At 47.2% G+C, this 22,366-nt stretch overlaps 1 long non-coding RNA gene across 2 annotated transcripts in view; it reads right to left on the bottom strand.

Annotated features, from left to right (window-relative positions):
- Nucleotides 1-14,727, bottom strand: part of LOC146425636 (uncharacterized) — a 34,716-nt gene extending 19,989 nt beyond the window's left edge. The window contains exons 1-4 of one of the 2 annotated variants that reach the window (XR_014846537.1): nucleotides 13,901-14,727; nucleotides 11,442-13,168; nucleotides 8,433-8,633; nucleotides 7,814-7,890 (exon numbers count right to left, since the gene is read on the bottom strand). This is a non-coding gene — a long non-coding RNA (uncharacterized LOC146425636). The remainder of the gene's footprint in view (nucleotides 1-7,813; nucleotides 7,891-8,432; nucleotides 8,634-11,441; nucleotides 13,169-13,900) is intronic. The other variant, XR_014846538.1, reaches the window with a different exon arrangement.
- Nucleotides 14,728-22,366: the final 7,639 nt, after the last annotated feature.

The raw sequence follows: 22,366 nt of genomic DNA, 5'->3' as shown, positions 1-22,366 counted from the left end.
TAGTTGCTAAGAGACAATAACGATCTGTGCTTAAGAGAGAAAAAAGATGTACCAATGGGCGGGAGGAGGAGTGCACCTGGCTGCACTTCTCTTATCTGAGGGTTTTTCTCTCGGAGGGGCAGAAATACGGGGATACATAAGGGGAAGGGGCTGGGTGCAGTTCCTAGCCGGTTGTTCTCTCTCTCTCTCTGCATCGGAGGGGACGGTTGAGCTGCTGCTTATTGCGGGGAGAATTCACACCCACCGCCAGAGCCCAGCCCTGTACTGCTTCTTTCTTACTGTGGGTGAGCCTTTGCTCATAAGAGTGGCCATTGAACTGGGACCTTATAACCACCGGATTTTACTGGAAAGGACCTCCACCATCCACTTGGTTGCCTCACGGGAAAACCTGGGACCTCGACCTCCTCCCCCTTCCTGGAGGGCACGTCTCCCTGGCTGCATCAGAGAAGCCCAGCTACTGCTGCCTAGCCCTGCCGTTTTTTTTGCCGCTGCCTTGGGTTTTTTTTCTGTTACTCTGTAACCCTGCACCCCCCTCCTGCTGGCACACCTGCAGCTCCTGCCACAGCAGTGGAATTCCTGCTATCTCTTGCTTGTTACCCCGGATGAGCCAGCCTCTGCCATTCCAGCTGCTGCTCTGAGGTTCCTGCTACAGCTTGTTCCACCATCCAGCCCCGCCGTTATCACCGCATGAGGGAAAGACATGACTGAACCGATGCCACGGCGCCCCCTGCAGCCGCGGGGAAATCATTGCACCTGTTCTGCCCTGCTTGGAGCCCAACAGCACCCCTGCCGGCTGTGACTGTAACTACACCAAAGGAGAAGAGGCTTTGACAGCCGAGAGAAGGCTGTTACTGGGTTTCTGGTTTTGTTTGTTGTTGCTGCCGTTGTTGTTTGTTTGCCTTGTTATACATACTAGTAAAGAGCTGTTATTCCTTTTCCCATATCTTTGCCTGAAAGCCCCTTGATTTCAAAGTTATAATAATTCAGAGGGAAGGGGGGTCATATTCTCCATTGCAAGGGAGGTTCCTGCCTTCTTTGGCAGACACCTGTCTTTCAAACAAAGAAAGATTTTGGTGCCCAATGTGGGGCCTGAGGGCATCGAGAGAAAAGGGTTCAAAAGTAATAGCAGTTTCTAGGTAACCTACTTTTGTGTGCTGAACATAGAAACCTCACTAAGCGGATCCATATGGTCTAGTATACCTTGGTTTGGGTGGCACATGGTTGTGGCCATATTTTTCCCATTTGCCGCTCCTTACCTAAACATGGGTCCTATGACCAAGGCTACTGTGGCCCTTAGCCAGTTTGCACAATGGGTAAATAAGGTGAGGAATTAATGGATTTTTAACTTCCTCTGGAAGGCGGGCACATGTATACAGGGCTATCACACACTAAGTGTATGCTTTTGGAGTTTGTTTAATAATGGGACCTATTGTGAGGAAATAACACCAGGGGAAGCTTTCTCCCAACCCTTCACCCATTTTTTGGGCCTACCCCACTGTCAGAGACTGAAATAGTTCATGCCTCAAACATTGATATAAAGTTTTGCTCATTATAACAAAAAAGTATATAAAGAAGAAGCTACAATCAAAGAAGCCTCCCTGAAGATACCGGACTGGGACTTTGGACTGAGTCAAACTGCTGAGATTAGATAAAGGGAAACCCATTGGTCAATCATCTCAGGCTGAGGGAAAGGTATGCATCCACAAAGGACAAAGCCACCAGCTGCACTGAGGATCATCCCTGGCTGAGTATTGGGGTGGGGGGAGAGTACAGCTCACAGAAGCCAGATTTGCACAGGCTTTCCCCCCATCTGAGGTGGGGAGGAAGAGGTTTGGGGTGCATGGTGTAACCTTTGGTCAGAGGCAATAAACACCCATCCTCCATTACACAAACTGGCCCAGCTGTGGAACCCCCAACCCCACAAGCCACATCCACGGGACTTTCATGTGAGAGGCAGCTGAGGGGGAGTCACAATCCATCAAAGACCCCCCCAAAGTGCTAAGTCTTGCACCACAGGAGTGCACGTGATGCAAGCAGAGTCTGCTGCTAGAGGCTGCCCCCTCCCCCGGGGGGACATGCCTGGACATTGCCACCTGGCCTGACTGTATATTGACCCATGGCATTCTGTGCTTTTTGGGGGGACCATCACCACCAAGAAGACCAGCTGGAGAGGATCAACGTGACATCGTTGGGATCCACGGATGGTGATATTCTCTTTCTCCCTCTTTCTGTCCCCCCCACCTCTTTTCCTTCTTCTCCTTTTCTCCCTTTTCCTCTCTCTCTCTCATATTTACTATCAAATAAAACCCATACTATTGACTGGCATATGGTCTTGTTTGCACCTTAATTCGGGCAGAGGTATTTCCAAAGAACCTTAATAATTGGATCATAACACCCACCAGCGTTCAAAGGGTTCAAATTTTCTCTAGATGCTAACCATGTGCTGCTGATATGCCTATTTTACTTAGCATTCAGAGATAAGGTGAGGCTGCCCTGGGTAACCACTCTAACATCTACCCCAGACACTAGGGGTGCCACCCCAGAGACTAGAGATGCCGTGACAGAGCTTGATGCCCCGAGCCTGACCCGGCCTCTGAGCCTGACCCTGCCCCACAGCTGGACCCTGCCAAACAGCCCACCTCAGAAAGAAACCAACTGGATTGGATGGGGGTAATGGAGGAAAAGATACGCCAGATGCTGAAGGAATACACTTCCCCAGCTGGTGGGAGAACCTTTCTCTGTCTCAAAGAGGAAGAGTCTGACAGTGCAGCAATGGAACCCGTGGACATTACAACCGTCTGGGCTCCAGCTGAACTGCAAGGGCAATCACAGCCAGCAGCAGTAGCCTCTGTGCAGAGGAGGAAGTATAAGACCAAACCAGTATGCCCAGTTAATGATGATGGGGAACCAGAGCCCTCACAACCAGCAGGGGAGACAGAGCCTGAAATCATCACCGAGTCCCTGTCATACTACAGTCTCTGTAATCTGTGAAACAACATTGTGCAAAGGGGGCATGAGGCTTTTTCAACCTGGTTACTTCGGGTTTAGGACCTTATGGGCCCAGGCGTGCAACTGGATAGTGGTGAGGCAAGGTATTTGGGAGCCTTGACTCAAGATGCATGTGTTGATCGGGTGTTCTTGAGGGAGCCAAGGCCCCTTTCACTATGGGAGCGGCTTTTAATGAGTGTAAGGGAGAGGTTTGTCCACAGAGACAGAATGCAGGAGCACTACCGTAGATTGCCCTGGAAGACCATTGAGGAAGGGATCCAACGGCTGAGACAAGTGGCAGTATTGGAGGTACTTTTTGGAAAGGACGGGCAGCACAATAATGATCCTGACAAGGTCAGTTGCACAGGGCAAATGTTGTGGAACCTGGCAAATCTAGGGCCATCCCAATACACCACCTTCATTGCAACAATTAATGCTGGTGACAACTGAGAGACAGTGGGCTCTGTCACCAACAAGCTCAGGTTTTACTCAAGTGTGATCAATGGCCTGATGCAGGCTCATGTCTCTGCTGCAGTTAAGAACCTCAAAGAGGAGATGAGGGAGGAGGTGAGGGAGGAGGTGAGGAAGAACAGTGTGGCACCAGTGCGAGTCACAGGCCCCAACATCAGAGCTCGACGTCCCCCAGCTAGGGAGAGAGGGTACACCCCATGAGCTGAGCAGACCACAGGGAAGACATGAGAAGGTGGGATGGGAAACCCACTTTTGTCCTGGCAGCATGGGTGGGTCAGCTCAAGCCGAGGGGGTTCTGCTAAAGTGAAGGTAGCCTCAGCTTCCTGTGGCAGAGCTGCTAGGTACAACAGAAGGGAAGATGATATGTCAAATCCCCTTGAAGGAACCTCTGGAATGTATGCCCAGGGAGGGAATAACCAGGACTAGAAGGGCCCTGCCTCTAGCCAGGTAGAGGCATAGGAAAACTGTGTCTTTTGGACGGTGTGGTTCCGATGGTCTGGCAAATCAGAGCCACAAAAATATGAAGTGTTGGTGGATACAGGTGCGCTGTGTACCCTAATGCCATTGGGACATGTGGGGGCAGAACCTGTTTCTATTGCTGGGGTGACAGGGGGATCACAGCAGTTGACCCTGTTGGAAGCTGAGGTGAGCCTGACTGGGAAAGAGTGGCAGAAACATCCCATTGTAACTGGTCCAGAGGCCCCGTATATCCTGGGCATAAATTTCCTCCAGAACTGCTATTTCAAAGACCCAAAAGGACTCAAGTGGGCTTTTGGAATAGCTGCTGTAGAGGGAGAGGGCATTAAGCAACTGAACACCTTGCCTGGACTATCAGATAACCGTTCTGCAGTTGGATTCTTGAAGATGGAGGAGCAACGTGTACCAATTGCCACCTCAACAGTGCACCACCGGCAATACCGGACAAATCAAGATGCTGTGATCCACATCCACAAGAGGGTCCATTGTGGCTAGCACAGGTTTTTCCCACGAGAATTTTTTTGTGTTTTATAAATAAAGTTTGGATGTTGTTGGAACAGTGTTCCAAAACTTGGACAGTGCAGGCCTGGCCAATCAGGCCTGGGGGAAGGCTTCTGACTGACCAATCTGGGTGACTTTTGAGAACTCTATATATGTGATAAAATCAAAACAATAAACGTCATTCCTTCTTGCCACTGAGAACTGGTGCTTTCATTACTCTGCTAGCTGCTCAACAGCGACAGTCCATGAGTTGGAAAGCCAAGGGGTGGTCAGCAAGGTTCACTCACCCTTCAACAGCCCCATCTGGCTTGTGTGCAATGAAGTGACTCCACCACTGAGTCCTGCTGTGCCAGACGTGCTGGAGCTCCAGTATGAGCTAGAGTCCAAGGCAGCGAAGTGGAAGACCACTATTGACATTGCCAATGCATTTTTCTCCATTCCTCTGGCAGCAGAGTGCAGGCCTCAGTTGGCCTTCAAGTGGAGGGGCATGCAGTAAACCTGAAACCGACTACCCCAGGGGTGGAAACACAGTCCTACCATCTACCATGGACTGATCCAGAATGCACTGGAAAAGGGTGGGGCTCCAGAACATCTGCAGTACATTGATGACATCATTGTGTGGGGGTGATGTCTTAAAGCTGGTAAAAATATGAGGCAGACACAGCAGTATAGGGAAAAAAGGGTATTACCTTGGTTTTCATAGGATCCTAGGTGCACTCTCGTCGAAGGTGGAACACGCTGAGAAGCACATCCGTGTACAACAGGTGTAAAATTTTATGGACCGTACAAATTAGCATATCTACCTAAAATCCCCCAATAAGAAACTTAACAAATGAAGTAATTGTCTCCCTATTCTATTTACCCCCGCCCCCACATGTGAGACTACAGCCTAGTTTAAAAAAACATGTTTCACAGAGGAGGCTCTATCCAAGGTTGGAGCCTCTAGTTTTGAGACAGTAGGGATGTTTTGTCTTCCCCCCCTGGAGAACCCCCAAACTAAGCTAAATATCAGACTACAAGAATTATAAACATGTAGGGCTAAGGTACATAGAGTGTTTGTGAAGGGTACAAGGAAAGGGAAAGGGTATAAAAATGTATAAAAATGGTATAAAAACAAAGGACAAAAATCATCAGGCATCAGGGAACACAGCAGCAGAAGTATTTGAGTAAAGAGAGAAAATAGTCCAGATTCTCCTGAAAGCCGGCTTTGCCATAAAAAGAGCAAAGACAAGGGACCTGCTAGAGAAATCCAATTCCTGGGAGTGAAGTGGCAAGATGGATGGCATCAGATTCCCACTGAAGTCATCAATAAGATCACCGCAATGTCTCCAGCAACCAACAAGAAGGGAATGTGAGCTTTCCTAGGCGCCATAGGTTTCTGGAGGATGCACATCCCAGAGTACAGTCAGATTGTGAGCCCTCTCTACCTGGTGACACGCAAGAAGAATGATTTCCACTGGGGCCCTGAACAGCAACAAGCCTTTGCCCAGATCAAGCAGGAGATCACTCATGCAGTAGCCCTTGGCCCAGTCAGGACAGGACCAGAAGTGAAGAACGTGCTCTACTCTGCAGCTGGGAGCAATGGTCTGTCTTGGCGCCTTTGGCAGAAGGTGCCTGGAGAGACTTGGGGTCAACCACTGGGATTCTGGAGCCAGAGTTACAGAGGGTCCAAAGCCAACTACACTCCCACCGAGAAGGAAATCCTGGCAGCCTATGGAGTCCAAGCTGCCTCAGAGGTAATCGGCACAGAAGCACAACTCCTCCTGGCACCCTGACTACCGGTGCTGAGCTGGATGTTCAAGGGAAAGGTTCCCTCTACCCACCATGCCACCCACGGCACACGAAGTAAATGGATTGCTCTCATCACACAGCGCACCCAGAATGGAAATCTTGGAAATAATTGCAAATTGGCCCAAAGGTGAAAATTTTGGTCTGACAGATGCCTGATGGTTTTTGTCTTTTCTCTTTATACACTTTTTTATACCCTTTTTATACATTTTTTTATACCCTTTCCCTTTCCTTGTACCTTTTACTCCCTGTATCTTAGCCCTACATGTCTATAACCCTTATACTCTGATATTTAGCCTAGTTCAGGGTTCTCTGGGGAAGACGAAACATCCCTACTATCTCAGAACTAGAGGCTCCAACCTTGCATGGGGCCTCCTCTCTGGAACATGTTTTTGTAAACGACTGTAGCCTCATTTGGGGGGGAGATAATTAAAATAGGGGGACAATGACTTCATTTGTTAAGTTTCTTATTGGGGGATTTAAGGTAGATATGCTGATTTGTAAGGTCCATAAAATTGTATACGCATTGTACACAAGGTGTGCTCCTCGGCGTGATTCCACCTTTGATGAGGGTGCACCTGGGATCCTATTAAAATCAAGGTAATACCCTTTTTCCCTCTACTGCTGTGTCTGTGTCTTATTTTTACCAGCTTTTAAGGCATCAGTTCTGGCTAGCCAGGCAGAAGAGAAGGGAACCCCAAAAAAAAAATTCTGAATCGAGGAACACCCCACTGCACCTCCCACTTGCTGGCACTACAGGAAGGAAGCGGCGATTTGGGATTGCAAAAACTAGGGAGTTTCCAAAAAACCTACCGCAGAAACACAGCAGAAGAGGTGAGATCAAAGGAGAAGAGTTTTACGGTTTTATTGCTAGCTAGCATCTGGGGGAGATCCCCAAGGGTGGGAGTGTGGCCAATGGGGCCATAAAGCAGGGGTTTTTACAACCTACTCTGATCCCGCAGGGGCTGTGAGGAGAAGGGGAGGCCCTTCGCTATTACTCACAGAAGGGCCACACAGTGGCTCAGGGGGAGCTGTGGCCCAGTGGTTAGGGGCTTAGGTTCATCTACTGAGGGGTGGTGGTTTAAGCCCTGCCAGGGTTTTAATCCATGCGAGTATGCTCTTTTAAGCATTGCTGTTCTTACTCTGCTGTGGAGTGGGAACCACTGGTTCGTTTCTCGTGCCAGACTTAGGCTAAGAATTTTCTTTCCAGCTGTTTCTTTTCTGTTCACAAGCAAAACATGGGTGGTGCATCTTCTGCTAACCCAAAAATCCCACAGGATTCCCCGCTGGGTCTGATCTTAAAAAGCTGGCATGACCTAACAGGGAAAAGAACCCCTCTGAACATGGAGGAACTAACTAGGCCCTTGTTGTGGGTGTGGCCTGTGTTGAAACTGAGTGGGGAAGAGAAATGGCCCTGTCTAGGTAGTTTGGACAACCAATTAATCACAGAATTGCTAGTAGAACTTCGGGTCCAAGGCAGGTTTGATGAATTGAGGTATGCAGAATTGTTTTCTATATTCCTGAATCTGGAAGAGGTGTACAAACAAATGAAAAAAGACTGCCTGCCATGCGAAAAAGAAGATCATACCCCTTGTCGTTACAGGGGCCAGCCGGACCGAAGGAGGTGGTAGGAAACTGGCTCCATCCTCTGTCGCTGTTTGACCGCTAGAGGAGTGAAGAGATGAGTCCTTTTAGAGTGCTCAAAAGAGCTACTTTATTAAATAATTAACAGATTTATAGACACATCAGAAGGCTATTCGTATTGGCCAACAATCATCAGCCCCCCTGGGATTGATTGGTCCAGGCGTTTGACCACCTGTATCCAAAAGCCATTTTAATAACATGAAACTTTATCTTTATTTATAAAACACAGAAGAAGAAGAAGAGAAAAATTCCCATGGGAAAGGTTTCTGTGCTGCCACAGCTCCCCCTTTTTATTTAAGAACCAGAAGGCATTGCTTGTGAACCTCTGTGAATTCAGTATGAAGGATCTGCTTGGTAGTGGCCAGTTACCAAACAGAGCCTAAATGGAAAACCGATAAGGGGTCTGCCCGGCAGTGGCTGGCCACCGACCAGAGCCCAAACCAGATGCTGATTTAAGGTGAACAGAGAGACTCTCCAGCAATACCCTGGGTAATGCATCTATAAAACTTAATTCTATACTACAATTCTATAATTCAGTTAAAACATGCTTTCAAGGTCCTTGCTTTCTGACTCCATAAAACTTAAGTTTCAGTCTCTGCTTGTGAAAGGACCGGCTTCCTGATGGTCGGTGTCCTGGCCATCATCAGAAGGATCACTTGGTTGGTGTTCTGCATCCTGGTCACCATCTTGAGGTTGCTGGTTCTGTCTCTGGAGCTGCAGGTCAGGGCGAACGCATTTTGCAGGCAGCCACTGTACCCCAGTATCTGTGGAAACACAATCATACCTATGACCCCAAGCAATAAGCTCATGTGGGCCTTCCCAAGTGTTAGTAAGTAGGTTCCGTACCCATACCTTCGCCCGGGGCAAGCGCAACTCGCCTGACGACTGCAATGAGAGAAAATGGTTCAAAATCACAGGATTATTCGAATTCGGTGGCACTGTAAGGTGATTGACTGTGTACAAAGCTTTTTCCAATCGGCTCTGTGGGGTTTCCCCCATGCATTCCCCCTTTTTGTCTTTCCAAGACACGCTTCAGAGTACTGTGAGCGCATTCAACAATGGCTTGGCCAGTAGGAGAATGCGGAATACTGAATGTGTGGTCTACACCCCATAGGTGTAAGAACTGCCGCGTCTTCTGTGAGGCATAGGCAGGACCATTATTGGTTTTCATGGTAGGTGGCACGCCCAGGACCGAGAAGGCTAATTTCCAATGGGCAATGGCATCACAACTCTTTTCTCCAGTATGAGCAGTTGCCCACATAGCTGAGGAGAAAGTGTCAACAGACACATGCACACATTTGAATTGGCCAAATTCAAGGATGTGTGTCACATCCATCTGCCAAAGCTGCAAGGCCTTTAGGCCTCTGGGGTTTACCCCCGGTGGCAGAGGTGCAGCGAGTCCATGGCAGTCAGCACAAGCACTGACAATGTCACGAGCCTCAGTTGGCATCAACTGAAACTGCTTCTGCAGGGTATGTGTACTCTGATGAAAGAAATTGTGCGATGCCTTGGCTTGTGCAATTTTGTCAGGCTGAGGTGCCACCCATGCAGGGTTGGCTAACATGTCAGCCCTGGCATTGCCTTCCGTTATAAAACCTGGTAAGTTGGTGTGGCTTCGAATGAGCAAAATATAATATGGATGCACTCAAACTTGAATCGTCTTCCACAAGGTTCGCAATAGCGAAAACAGAGCTGCATTATTGACTTGCTTTAAAAGTGAACAATCCAAATGTTTGGTTATATCCGCTACATAAGCAGAGTCAGTGACCAAATTCAAAGGTACCTGAGAGAACCGCTGAAAAACCATGGCAACTGCTTTTAATTCAACCAGCTGGACAGAGCCTGACTCGTGGCCTTTCAGCACTTGCCACTCAGATCCCTCCTTCCAGGTAAAAATGGCCTTTCCTGTTTTTCCAGAACCATCCGTGAAGATGGTGGATCTGTGCACTGGCACCCGACTATTCTTTGGCCGCAAGGTGAAACTGGTTAAATTTTCCAGCTGCAGTAATTTGTGGCTGGGCAGGTGGTAAGCAATGTGCCCTGAAAAGTTTTGCAGTGCACTTTGCAAAGGAGCGCTATTAGCAAGGCTCCATTCAAAGCTGTCCGGCCATACCGGAACAACAATCGTTGCAGGATCCACTGCCATCAATTGTAAACACCGATGATGGCATTTAATTATCAGACAAGCGATCGATTCAAACAATGTGGGTGCTGTCTTTTTTGGCTGATGAGGCAGAAAGACCCATTCAAAGATACGCAAAGGGTCAGCCCATTGTTTGTTCCACTGACCAATGATACCTGTAGGATGGAGGTCTGGAGCAGTAATGAAAACAGTGATATCAATAGAAGGATCCACTCGATAAACCTGATGAGCAGAAACAGCTTGGTGCACCTTGTTCAGCGCTCATCGCGCCTAAGGAGTCAATTTCCGAGGTGAATTCAGATCAGGGTCCCCCTTTAAAAAATTAAAGCGTGGGAAAAGTTACGTGGTGTTTAGTCGTAAATAAGGACGTAACCACTTGATGACACCCAGCAATTTCTGGGCATCATTCAGGGTCTTAATAGAGTCTGAGAACTGCACCTCTTGGTGTTGTATAGTTTGATCCAAAATTTTGACTCCCAAATATTTCCAAGGAGGCTGCTGTTGAACTTTCTCCAGAGCCACTTGCAACCCATAGTAATGCAGGGCAGCGAGCAATCGAGGCTGTAACCTCTGCAACTCATCCTGGGTGGATGCTGCCACCAGGATATCATCCATATAATGGTAGCGGAATGCCTCAGGAAACTGCTCGCGGACTCCGGACAAGGCCTGAGTGACATACCATTGACAGATAGTCGGGCTATTTTTCATGCCCTGAGGTAATACTTTCCATTGAAATCTCTTTACAGGCTCCCCATTGTTAATTGCAGGCACAGTAAAGGCAAATTTTGGCCTGTCATTGGGGTGCAAAGGGATTGTGAAAAAGCAATCCTTCAAATCAATGATCAATATTTCCCACTCTGTGGGAATCATTGTGGGTGAGGGCATACCAGGCTGCAAGGTCCCCATACTTTCCATCACTGCATTAACTTTCCGGAGATCTTGTAACAGTCTCCATTTCCCCAATTTTTTCTTAATTACGAAAACAGGGGTATTCCAGGGACTAGTAGGAGGCTCAATGTGTCCCTGCTGTAATTGCTCCTGAACCAGCTGACAAAGGGCAACTAATTTCTCTTTTGGCAGGGGCCACTGCGGTTCCCATATCGGTGTGTTAGTTAGCCATCGCAGAGATAGTGTAGAATACAGTGCGTCCTTGGGCACAGTGACCCCTATCAATAATTTGTCCAAGTCCACACCCCCCAGGCTGCCAACACATCTCGTCCCCAGAGGTTAACTGGAGCTGAAGTAACATAGGGCCGAATTGTGACCATGTGTCTCTCCAGGTCTTATACCAACACAGGTCATTCCCTCAGTTGGCTCTGTGTGGTTCCTCCTAGCCCCGCGATGGCCGATCCCACAGGGGCTAGAGGCCATGAAGAAGGCCATGAAGAGGAGGAGAGAATCGTTACATCAGCACCTGTATCAATCAAACCTTCGAGTTGAATCCGGTGCGGACGAGCTTTTGGCAGGATTCGAGTACATGTCATCTGTGGCCTCTGACTAGAAGTGTCTGCAGCCCAGCAGATCTGTGGAAGTTCCAGAGATCCAGTGCCGCTACCTCTGCAAGCTTGTTGTTCTGCCCTGGGAACATAAGACTCAAAAGGCACTAGTTGAGCAATGTGAGTCTTTTCAGGGATAGTGACTGGGGGACTTGACATGGAAACCATAGTATGAATCTGGCCTGTAAAATCAGCATCTATAACTTCTGGGTGGACAAACATCCCTTGAGGGGTGACATTAGGTCTCCCCACAATCAGCACACTGAGTCCCTGACTTAGGGTTCCATTTGAATCCAAAGGAACCCTATGGATACTACCAGATTCTAGGACGACTGTCCTTGTGGTGTAGACATCAACCCGGGCTGGTCCTTGGGTGCCGTCTCTAAATTGGCTGGGTAGGCCTGTGCAGGCGCCCTGTTCTTTTGCAAGACTTGCATCGGAGGGCAACTCCCCCTTTTTGCACTCTTCCTCACGTTTCCCAACAGAGGTCGACCATCAACATGGTACTTAGGCCTGTAGTATTCTGGACAGTGACCTGGCCTACCACACCTCCCGCACTGGGGAATCCCAGTCCCCGTATTTTCCTTCTGCTTTGATTTAGCTCATTTCCATTTGTTCCCGGCCTTGGGCTGCTTTTTTCCAAGATCAGGGGGTACCTGACCAGGCTGCACAAGTGCAGTCAAAGCAGACCTTTTTTGATTCCCTGATCCCACCTTAGAGCAAGCTTCTACCATCTCTGCAAGTGTAGGGTCCCCTGGTAGGGCATCTATGATCTTTCTGCATTCATCGTTGGCATTGTCTCTTGCTAACTGTTTGCACAATAGCTGTCTTATTGAATCATCTTCCACCTGTTTCTCCAGGGCTGCCGCTATTTTTTCTACAAAGGACAGGAAATGCTCAGACTGTCCCTGAGATATTTTTGCATATCATGTTTTAGGAGCAGCCATGTCTATGCTTTTTATCATGGCTCCCATGCCAACCTTTTGGGCCTGCTCCAGGACCCGAGGATCCCAAGTAGCTTGGAGATTTGGATTAGAAAAGTAATTCGTTCCCATTAGAGCATCTACCCTGACTGCATGTCTAGGGTCATCGGAAGGCAAGTGCATGTTCTGTAGTGGGGCCTTTACAGCCAGCTTTCTCCAGTTGTTCTCAAAAACTGTAAATTGTATAGGTTGAAACACAACTTGACCCAAGTGCCTAATATTGAATGGAGCAAGCAGGTCAGTATTCATCTCTCTAATAATTTGCATGATTTCAGAATATTCAAGCCCGTCTTGTGCTACTTTGGATTGTAAATCCTGCACCATCTTCCATGCAATAATGTCATGCCTGTGTTCCTGACCCAAATTTGGGAGAGCCTTGAACACATGAAAGGCTTGTGCATCCCCTTGCAGCATGTTAATATCCGCCTTGATCTACTGGTACACCTCCTAGAGGCGACGTAGCAGCCACCTGATTCTCCGTAGACTCCCCTGTCTTGCCTGGCATCCCCACTCATTCCAAAGGATTCCAATTTCCTGCCTCTAGAGCGCCCAACTTTACCGATTCCCAGAAATGCCTGGGGTTTCTTGAGCGCATCGTCATTGTGCAGTCTGGGAATGTCCAAGGGCGAGTCTATAGCAGGCGTTTCTTCCTCTGCCCGGCCACCACAGCTTCCCGCCTGTGGCAGGACAAACACCCCCCCCCCCTTTCTCTGTCTCCCTGATTGCTGGCCGAGATCGATGGCTCAGATTAAGTCAACAGCTTAATCCGGACTATCAATGCTGGCATCTGGAACTCAGAGCGAGACACTGAGAGAATGTGAATAATTTTCAAGTGACCGCAAATACACACTCTTTTCCCTATAAAACACCACGAAAAACTCAGCAAAAGTAGAAGCTTTCTACATGGACATTGGAGCGTGAAGTAAAAGCTTTCTCCCCTGAGTTTGGACGCAAGCTCTGTGGTTACTTCCCAAGGGATTAAGAGAGGATCTGGTGCATCCCCAGCTCCAAAAATTGGATTTGGTAAGAAGCATTCAGTTTCCTAAATTGTATTCTTCTTTGCTAGCTACAATAATATTAATAGGTACCTTTTTCATTTTTAGCGCTGTATTGTTTTTAATCTCCCTATTTTGGGCAACATATATATATATATATGTTTGTTTTAGCTATGAATAGCTTTTCATGTTTTGTGTAGTAAAATTTGTCTAGTTCTTTGTTCCGTTCTCACCTGTGTCTAATAAACCATAATCTATTTTACATTAGACATAAATCGGCTGTCTTTATAAGAACTTATGAGTGAGACTGGGTTTTAGGGTGCTGGTCACTCTGAATAAGTTTGGTCACTAGTTGCCATAGGCCTAGGCAACTGGTAAAATCTATATACCCTCTGTTTCCACTCGTGACACCGCCCTGGAGAAAGCGTGTCTTCTACATTGCTGTCTGAGTCATCAGACCGGGGTTTCTCTGCGAAACCCATCACAAATGACGGACCTTGGCCATGTGTGAGCGTTGAGTCAAGAGGCGGCACAACGGCAGAACTCGGAGTGGAGTGCAGAGGAGGCAGAGATGCAGGTGAGGCGCTGTGGGGGTCTTGCTGGCCGTGCTGGAGTATCATCAGTCAGAACCGTCTGCTGCGCCAGCGTAGGAGCTGTCAGGTGGGCGCGCCCGGCTGGAATTGCCTCTGCCACCGGAACCATCGCTGGGACTGGTGTAGCCTGTGGCAGCACAGATTCTTTCCCACAGGAATTTTTCTCTTCTTCTATGTTTTCTAAATAAAGTTTCATGTTATTGAAAGCGGCTTTTGGAAACAGGCGCTCAAACACCTGAGCCAATCAATCCCTGGGGGGTGAATGATTGTTGGCCAATCTGAATAGCCTTTTTGAGTGTATATAAATCTGTTAATTATTTAATAAATTTAGTCATTTTAGCACTCTCTGACGACTCTTCACTCCGCTATCGGTCAAACAGCTACAGTAGCCTGCCCGGGGTTCGCTGGCATCCCTGCTGTTGCTTCTGCTTTCGTCGCGGGATGCCCCAGTGCTTCCACTTTGGTAGTGGGATGCGCCGCTTCCACCTTCTGGGTTGCCAGAGCGGGTGTTTCCGGCTCAAGTCACCCCATGCCACTCATGCTGGTTGCCACTCGCAAGAAGGTGTCCTGGAACGCCGCCAACAGCTGAGATATTCTGGTAAGCTGCTGTGAGATATCCATTAAAATCATTTCTGTGGGCAGTCGCACCTGTGCTGTGGCTAGCACAGGTTTTTCCCATGAGAAATTTTCTTGTGTTTTATAAATAAAGATAAAGTTTGGATGTTGTTGGAACAGTGTCCCAGAACTTGGGCAGTGCAGGCCTGGCCAATCAGGCCTGGGGGAAGGCTTCTGACTGACCAATCTGGGTGACTTTTGAGAACTCTATATATGTGATGAAATCAAAACAATAAAGGTCATTCCTTCTTGCCGCTGAGAACTGGTGCCTTCATTACTCTGCTAGCTGCTCAACAGCGACACTGCGCAGGACTGGGTATGCGCGGCGCCATGGACCTGGCAGGCCCCGTCAGGCCGGCCAGGGTGGAAGCGGCTGGAGCTTTCAGGAGCCCGGGCCCTGCCACTCCATTTGGGGAGGGGGGGCACGGGGGTGCCAGCGGCAGCGCAGACCCCACAAGCGCTGCAGAGGCGTCCACAGAGGAGCAGTGCTGGCTACCTTCCTGTTTCAACATCTCCGCGATCTGTTCTGCTGGAGATGGATATTTCGGGGGGACGTAGTCCTGTGGTAAGGCGTACTTTTGCTGAATGGGTCCAGCTGCCACGGCTGGCATGGCCAGGGGCAGGGGCTCCTCAGATCGGCCGTCGCCGGCCTAGATCCAGAAGTCTAGACACAAAGAGTCATCCTCTTGTCCAATATTTGCTTCCAGATGCCGTAAACAATCTAAAAATCATCTCCACGAACGATATAAACGCACCGTATTCATGTCCCCATATTTCATCTCATGCCAGATCTCGTCACCGAGCTGTGACCACATCCCAGTATCGGGGACGGTCTCTAGGACTGTGGGGAAGCCGTGTGCCAAAGCCCAGTCCAGGATCGCACGCGAGTGCTCCGACACCTTGGCCCTTGTACTGGCCAAGGCATTCTTCCAGGCCAACAGCACCACGCTTTCATTCGAGTCGGAATTTCCCATCTTTCTCCAAATCTCCAAGGCCGGCGGGGAGGGGGAAAAGTGAGGGGGGTGTTCCGTACCACCGAGATGGTGCATGTAGTACATGTCGGCGGTCACCAGATGTCGCTGTTGTACCTGGAACGGAGCGATAGTCACACGAACACACCAGTCCAAAAGCAGCAAGAGAGCGTTTATTGTTGTAATTTCTCCTTATATATGGTAAAAACCCATAGGTTATTGGACAATGGTAACCCACCCCCCGGGGTGATTGGCTGAAGTCCTACGACACCCAATTACAAACACACTGTGTCTTGAATCAAAACAGATCTGGGAAAACAACAGGTGTTCAAATACTATTTACAAAAAACCCATCTTATTGTTTTCACAGTTTGCATGGGAAAGAAAAGGTTCTCAAGAAAGGGCCTGTGAAGCCACACAGTGCTACAGGGATAAGTGAAATAAGGTCTTTCTTTTAACCATTAAAATTTAAACTGGGAAAACCTATCCTGCCCGTAAAGAAGGATGATGGTAAAAGTTACAGATTAGTGCAGGATTTAAGAGCAAGTAACAAAATCACTGAGGACATGGATTCAGTTGTACCAAAACCCTATACTTTTCAGACCACACTGACAAATGAACTAGGGTGATTCACAGTTTTAGATCTCAAGGATGCCTTCTTCTGGATTTCTATAAGTGAAAGTCATCAAGAACTCTTTGCTTCTGAGTGGGAAAATCCTGAGTCAGGAAGAAAGACTCAGCTCACCTGGACAGTGCTACCCCAAGGGTTCAAGGATAGCCCAACTATATTTGAACAGCAGCTGTCAAAAGAACTAGAGGACTGGGGAAAACAAGAAAAACCTTTATATGAAGCCCATAAGGCAGCTGAGAAAGGAACCATCAACTGGACAGAGAAAGCAAGGGCTGCATTTAAACAGCTAAAACATTCCTTAATGACCACTCCAGCTCTGGGGCTGCCAGACCTAACTAAGCCCTTTGGACATTTTATATACGAGCAGCAGAATGTTGCTCTAGGGGTACTGATACAGCAACTTGGGGACCGGCGATGAGCTGTGGCCTGTTTCTCAAAACAGCTAGACAATGATAGCCAAGGGTGGCCTGGGTGTCTGAAAGCTGCAGCAGCAACTGTCATCCTAATATAGCAGGCTCGTAAATTCACCCTTGGGCAGCACATTGTTGTGTATGTACCCCACGCCGTGATCTCTGTGCTGGAGCAAAAGGAGGGACACTGGTTATACCCTAGCAGAATGCTTAAATACCAATCTATGTTGTTGGAACAGGTCGATGTTACCCTAAAAACATCTGTTTTAAACGCTGCAATGTTTTTGTCATCCACCTTACTTAATGACCTGCCTGAGCGTGACTGTTTGCAGACAATAGAGGAGACCTATTTCAGCAGACCAGACCTGAAGGAGGTGCCTCTGGAGAAACCAAACTGGGAGCTGATTGTGCTGACCAGAGCTCTGGAACTGAGCGAGGGAAAGAAGGTAAACATATGGACTGATTCCAAATATGCCTTCAGTGTTGTTCATGCTCACAGAGCTATTTGGAAGGAACGTGTCCTGCTGACTGCTCAAGGTAATGACATTAAGCATGCAAAACAAACCCTTGCACTCCTGCAGAGCATTTGGAAGCCTACAGAAGTAGCTATCCTTCATTGCAGAAGTCATCAAAAGGAGAAGACAACCCCTGAAGTGGGAAATTGCTTTGCTGATGAAATAGCAAGAGGGATAGCAGAAAAAGGCATACTCGCAATAGTACTGATGCCTAAAATGCTGGTAAAAAATTTGAGACGCAGACACGCAGTATAGGAAAAGGGTATTACCTTGGTTTAATAGGATCCCAGGTGCACCACGACGAAAAAGAGAGCGATGATATCACGCGTATACAATTTATGGACTTCATAGATTAGCATACCTATCTAAAATTCCCCAATAAGAAGCCTAACAAATGAAGTAATTGCCCCTTTATTCAAATTACCTCCCCCCAAAAAGGTTACAACTTAGTTTACAAAAACATGTCCCAGTGATGGGGCTCTTTCAAGGTTGGTGCCTCATGCTCTTGAGATTGTGGAGATTGTTTCATCTTCTCCAAAGAATTCTGAGCAAGGCATGAGTACAAGGGTGTTGCAAAACGTAATAGGGCTTGTGTTAGCTGAACAAGCTGAACATAGGCCACAGTACAGCCCTGGAAAGATGCCATGAGAAAAATACTGAAAGCCACAGCTGTGCCTCTTTGCTGTGAGAGAATTTCATGAGAAATTAAGGAGTCACTAAAGAAAATCTCTGAATGTGTGAGAAGAATGTAGATTGCAAGCTATGTGATATAAATGGAAACCCTGTAATAGTATATAAGCCACTGATATGGTAAAATAAATGGAGCTTGCTTATATCTCACATTGAGACTGCCGTTCACTCTCTCTCGCCGTGATTTCTAATGACAAATGGTGATCCTGACGTGATACAGAGACACTGATAGCAAAACTTAAGACCCTGCTCCAGGAAGCAGCGAGAACGGGAAAGCACCGGTGCGCAGTGACCGGTGAGCTAATATCCAAGAGCTCAGTCCGTCCAAGAGGGGACTTGCTGCCTGTAAAAGGATTATACCCTGACAAGCGCTGCGTGGCTCGCTGTGGAAGGAGACACGCAGGCCTGTGCAAGACACATGAAGTGCGCTACTCGAAGTGATGACCAAGACGTGTTAAAACCAGCTGGACAAAAATTGGAAAAAGAGGTAATCCAAGATTTATTAAAATGCTTTTTAGAAAAGCGGGGACTGAGTAAAAGTATCTTAAAGCAGTTAGCCGGACTGATTGCCGTAGGAGAAGCTAACGGGTTTTTCATAAACCCTAATACAGTATTTGAAGAAAAAGAGTGGCTAGATTTTGGTGCCAGTTTGTTTGATGGACTAATAGATGGTAATAAAACTGTAAAAAAGCTTAGCAAAGCGTGGAGAAAAGTAGTAACCTGCTTACAGCAATATAGGGCAGAGAAAAAAATTGCAGAAGTAACAACAGAAACAGTAGCAGCCGCAGAGAGTAGAGAAAAACCTGAGGGTTGCCGTCCGGTCATTGACATGCAAAGGACTTTTGCAGCCATGCAGCTGGGAGAGCCCCCCCCGCTTGGGGGGGGGGAGCCGTAGTTTTTCCTCACCACCACCACTGGCAGAGAGGCAGCGCCCAACACCGCTGTTGGAGGCTGGGAGAGCACAGCCCTCAGCCCTCCTCTCCTGTGAGAGACGGGGGAGTGTTAAAAAACTCAAATCTGATCCTAATGTGCTTTTAGAGTCAATGCAAACTGCTCGAGAAACTACGCTCCAAGTCTATATAACACCACCCAAGCAAGAGAAAGACGAAACATTTACTAGTTTCATAAATAGAGTATTCATTACAATTGAAACAGCTAATATGCCCGATTTAATGAAGAGAGCATTGCTGCATCAGTGTATTATAAAAAATAGCAACTCTACAATGAAAAATATCTTAATTACCTTATCTGGAAATGCCATCATTGAAAATTTGCTAGAGTGAAGGAGTAAAGTACCAACAACAGCTCAAGCTATAATAACAAAAGCCATGCCAGTACAGCAAAAGAGTAGCAAAAGGTCACCTCGCTGCTATCGATGTAGCGATAAAAGACACATGCGGCGACAATGTAACAAGCCAGTTTGGTGCTCCCACTGCGATAAGAATAGTCATAGTACTATAGCCTGTTGGTCAAGAAACAAACAAAGCGCCGCAGCCCCTCTTCCCCACCACGTGGTGTTCGGACCCTGCGAGCCGAGACCCAGAGCGGAAGTTACCCCAACCCCAGCTTCCTGTCAACTAGCAAAGAAAGCAGAAGTCACAAAGAGTACCCCGGTAGGCGGTGCCGCGGGCCGTCCACGCCTCCTTCACTACCCCACCTGCTACTTCTGTGGCAAAACCCTAGATGCGGCCCCTCCCCAAAGATGAAGAAATGACTGACAGCCCCGACAACCAACCAGAACTCACCAGCAACACAGAACAAGGCAGCACTTCCTGCTCCCTGAGACTGTCACTGGTAACAAGAGCAAAACTTGTTTCCAGCTTTTTACTGATGAAAAAGCATTGTAGCAATATGATTGTTCTGATGAGTAATAACATCTTAATTGCTAAAACCTTGAACAAAAGCTAAATTCCTTGCTAAAGGGCTACTTAGAACAATATCTGTGTGTATGTAAGTGTGGCAGTGCTTCTGCAGACATGCTGAGAGTGCTGTTTCAATCTCTTAAGTGTTTTAATGTGTAAATTAAACCTATAAGTAAAGCTATACTAAATAGTTTAAGCTACCTGTTAAGTGCTATTAAAATTAAGTTCAAATAATACCTTAATAAGCTTACCTAAGACAAAAATTAAGTTTAAATTCTATTAAAATTAGATAAGTTTAAGTTTTATTACAAGTACCTTATGTTAAGTCTATTTTAAATTTTATTAAGTTTAAGTTCAATTAAAGCTAAGTTCAGCTGTTACTCAATTTAATGTTTGTTGTTTTAAATCCCATTAATTTTAAATTCTGCTAAAGTTAAGTTCTGTTAAGTAATGTTAAAGTTAAATTCCATTATTTTTAAATTCTGTTAAGTTTAAATCCTAGTAAAGCTAAATGACTTTAAGTTAAGTTTAAGTAATGTTAAAGTTAAGCAATAATAAGTTTAAATTCTGTTGAGTTTAAGTTCTGTTAAGGTTAAATTCTATTAAATTAAATAAGTTTAAATTTTATTAAATGTACATTGTGTTACGTTTAAGCCATGTTAATTTTAAAATTCCATTAAGTTTAAGTTCAATTATAGTTAAATCTCAATTTACTGTTTATTAATTTTTAAGTTCTAGTAATTTTATGTTCTATTAAGTTCTATTAAGATTAAACTTTATTCACTTTCAGTAATGTTAACTTTAAGTTTTAACAAGTTCCTTTTGTTATGATTATGCTCATTTATTTTAAAGAACATAGTTTTTCTGCTGTGAAGATAAAATGAAAATTTAAGACAGAAGCTTTCCTAATGAGAATCTAATATTTACATCAACCTTTGCAGTTTTATCTTTCTTAGTTAAAGTTAAATGATGATGTCCACCGCTTTCAAAGATTTCACGTTGCCTTGTGTAGTTATCTACAAAAACAATATCATTTTAAAACACTTTCCTAGTTAATATTAATAAAAACCTGTTTATAAAATGTTCTAAGAAAACCCTCCTGCTTAAGGCCTGGGCTCTGGCCAAGCCCTAGTCCTAACTAGTTGGGAAAAATGCCATCAATCTCAGATGTTTCTGCACAAAAAATTTTGATCGAGTCACTTGCTAAATTAAGCTTATAAGAGCTAGACTTTCTTCCAAGTAAACTTGGAGTCCTTGCCCAGGAAAAGTTCTCCAAGCCTTACCTGTGAAGTGAAATTTTTCAGCAAATTGCAGTTCCTGAGTCATAACAAAGTAGTTAAACAATTAATAATGTATTTTCTTAAGTAAGTTTATAATTTTCACCTTGTTAAGAGTTTTTATACTAATAATTGTAGTGATAAGAATTACTTATAGCAAAGCAAATTAATCTAATAACTAACAAGTCTTGCTCTCACAAATAAATAAAAGGGGGGGTGTGGGGGTGCGGCGGCCCGATGCTGCAGATCCCGAGTCCCCGAGGCCGGCGGTCGGCGTAATCCACGGGGACGCTGCCGAGGATGCCATCGCCTGGGACTCGGAGGAGGCCGGGCCGTAAACCGCTCTCTCCCTCCCCTGAAAAGTTTTTCCTAAGCTTATTGGTTTAAGGTTTGCTTCCCCGCCCCTATCACTGCCCCCGCTGCTTGCCCACACTAGAATGTTCTACTGCCGGGCTTTCCCCATGAGTTGCTTGTAATCCCCTCCCTACTTATATTTCATTTGCTCCCCCGCTTGTCCCTCATGTTGTCCCGGAGCCCCGTTGGCTCCGCCCCTGCTGTTCCTCCCCGGGAAACCCCGTATTTCCCCCTAAAAACCCCTTCCCTTTGTTCTCTCGGTGTGGTGTGGCCGCGACCCCAGCCCCGCCGGGTTCTGCGCCCGGTAGCTGCGTGGACCGCCCCACCCGAGAGCCCCCAGTGTGCCTCCCCCGCGCCGCTTCTCCTGAATAAACTGCACACTGCTGACTCTCAACTCGTAGCACTCTCTTTATCACGGGAAGCGACCAGCGACTCCACGGCGTTCCTGCCCGGGAGGCACCTGCCTCCGCCGCGTGGTCCCTGCTGCTCCAAGGAGCGACCCTGGGAACACCGAGGCTGACCGCAGCCGCCTCTGGACAGAGCTGAACAGCCGGGAGGGCTGAGAGCTTGGGCCAGGTGAGGCCCCCGAGGTCTCCCGAAGCCCCGGAGCTCGTTGGGGCCAGGCGGCCGGACCCCGCCGGACCCCCCTTTACAACTTCAAGTGGCGCCGTCAACGTGACCCTCCGAACCTGCCTTCGCTCCTTGGAAGGGAAGAGTGGAGATCTGTTGTTCCGCCACCCGGCGAGGTGCAGCACCCTCCCTGGACTACATCGAGAGGTGCTCCTCGCCGGCACCGCCAGCCCCGTGAGCCCCGTGAACCGACCGCGCCGCTTTGTGTTCGGGTGAGTTGGTAGGGAAAGGGGTTCCCTAGCTTGCCCTCTTTTCATTTAATTTTTCGTTCGGATCGGTCGGGTGAGAGTTTGGTTCGGCTAACCTTTATCTCGGGTGGAAAGATGGGAGTT

Source organism: Lichenostomus cassidix, chromosome W (genome assembly GCF_008360975.1).
Source record: "Lichenostomus cassidix isolate B80296 chromosome W, HeHo_3.0, whole genome shotgun sequence".
In the NCBI taxonomy this organism is placed as follows: Eukaryota; Metazoa; Chordata; class Aves; order Passeriformes; family Meliphagidae; genus Lichenostomus; species Lichenostomus cassidix.
This window is presented reverse-complemented; position numbering and strand designations above follow the sequence as displayed.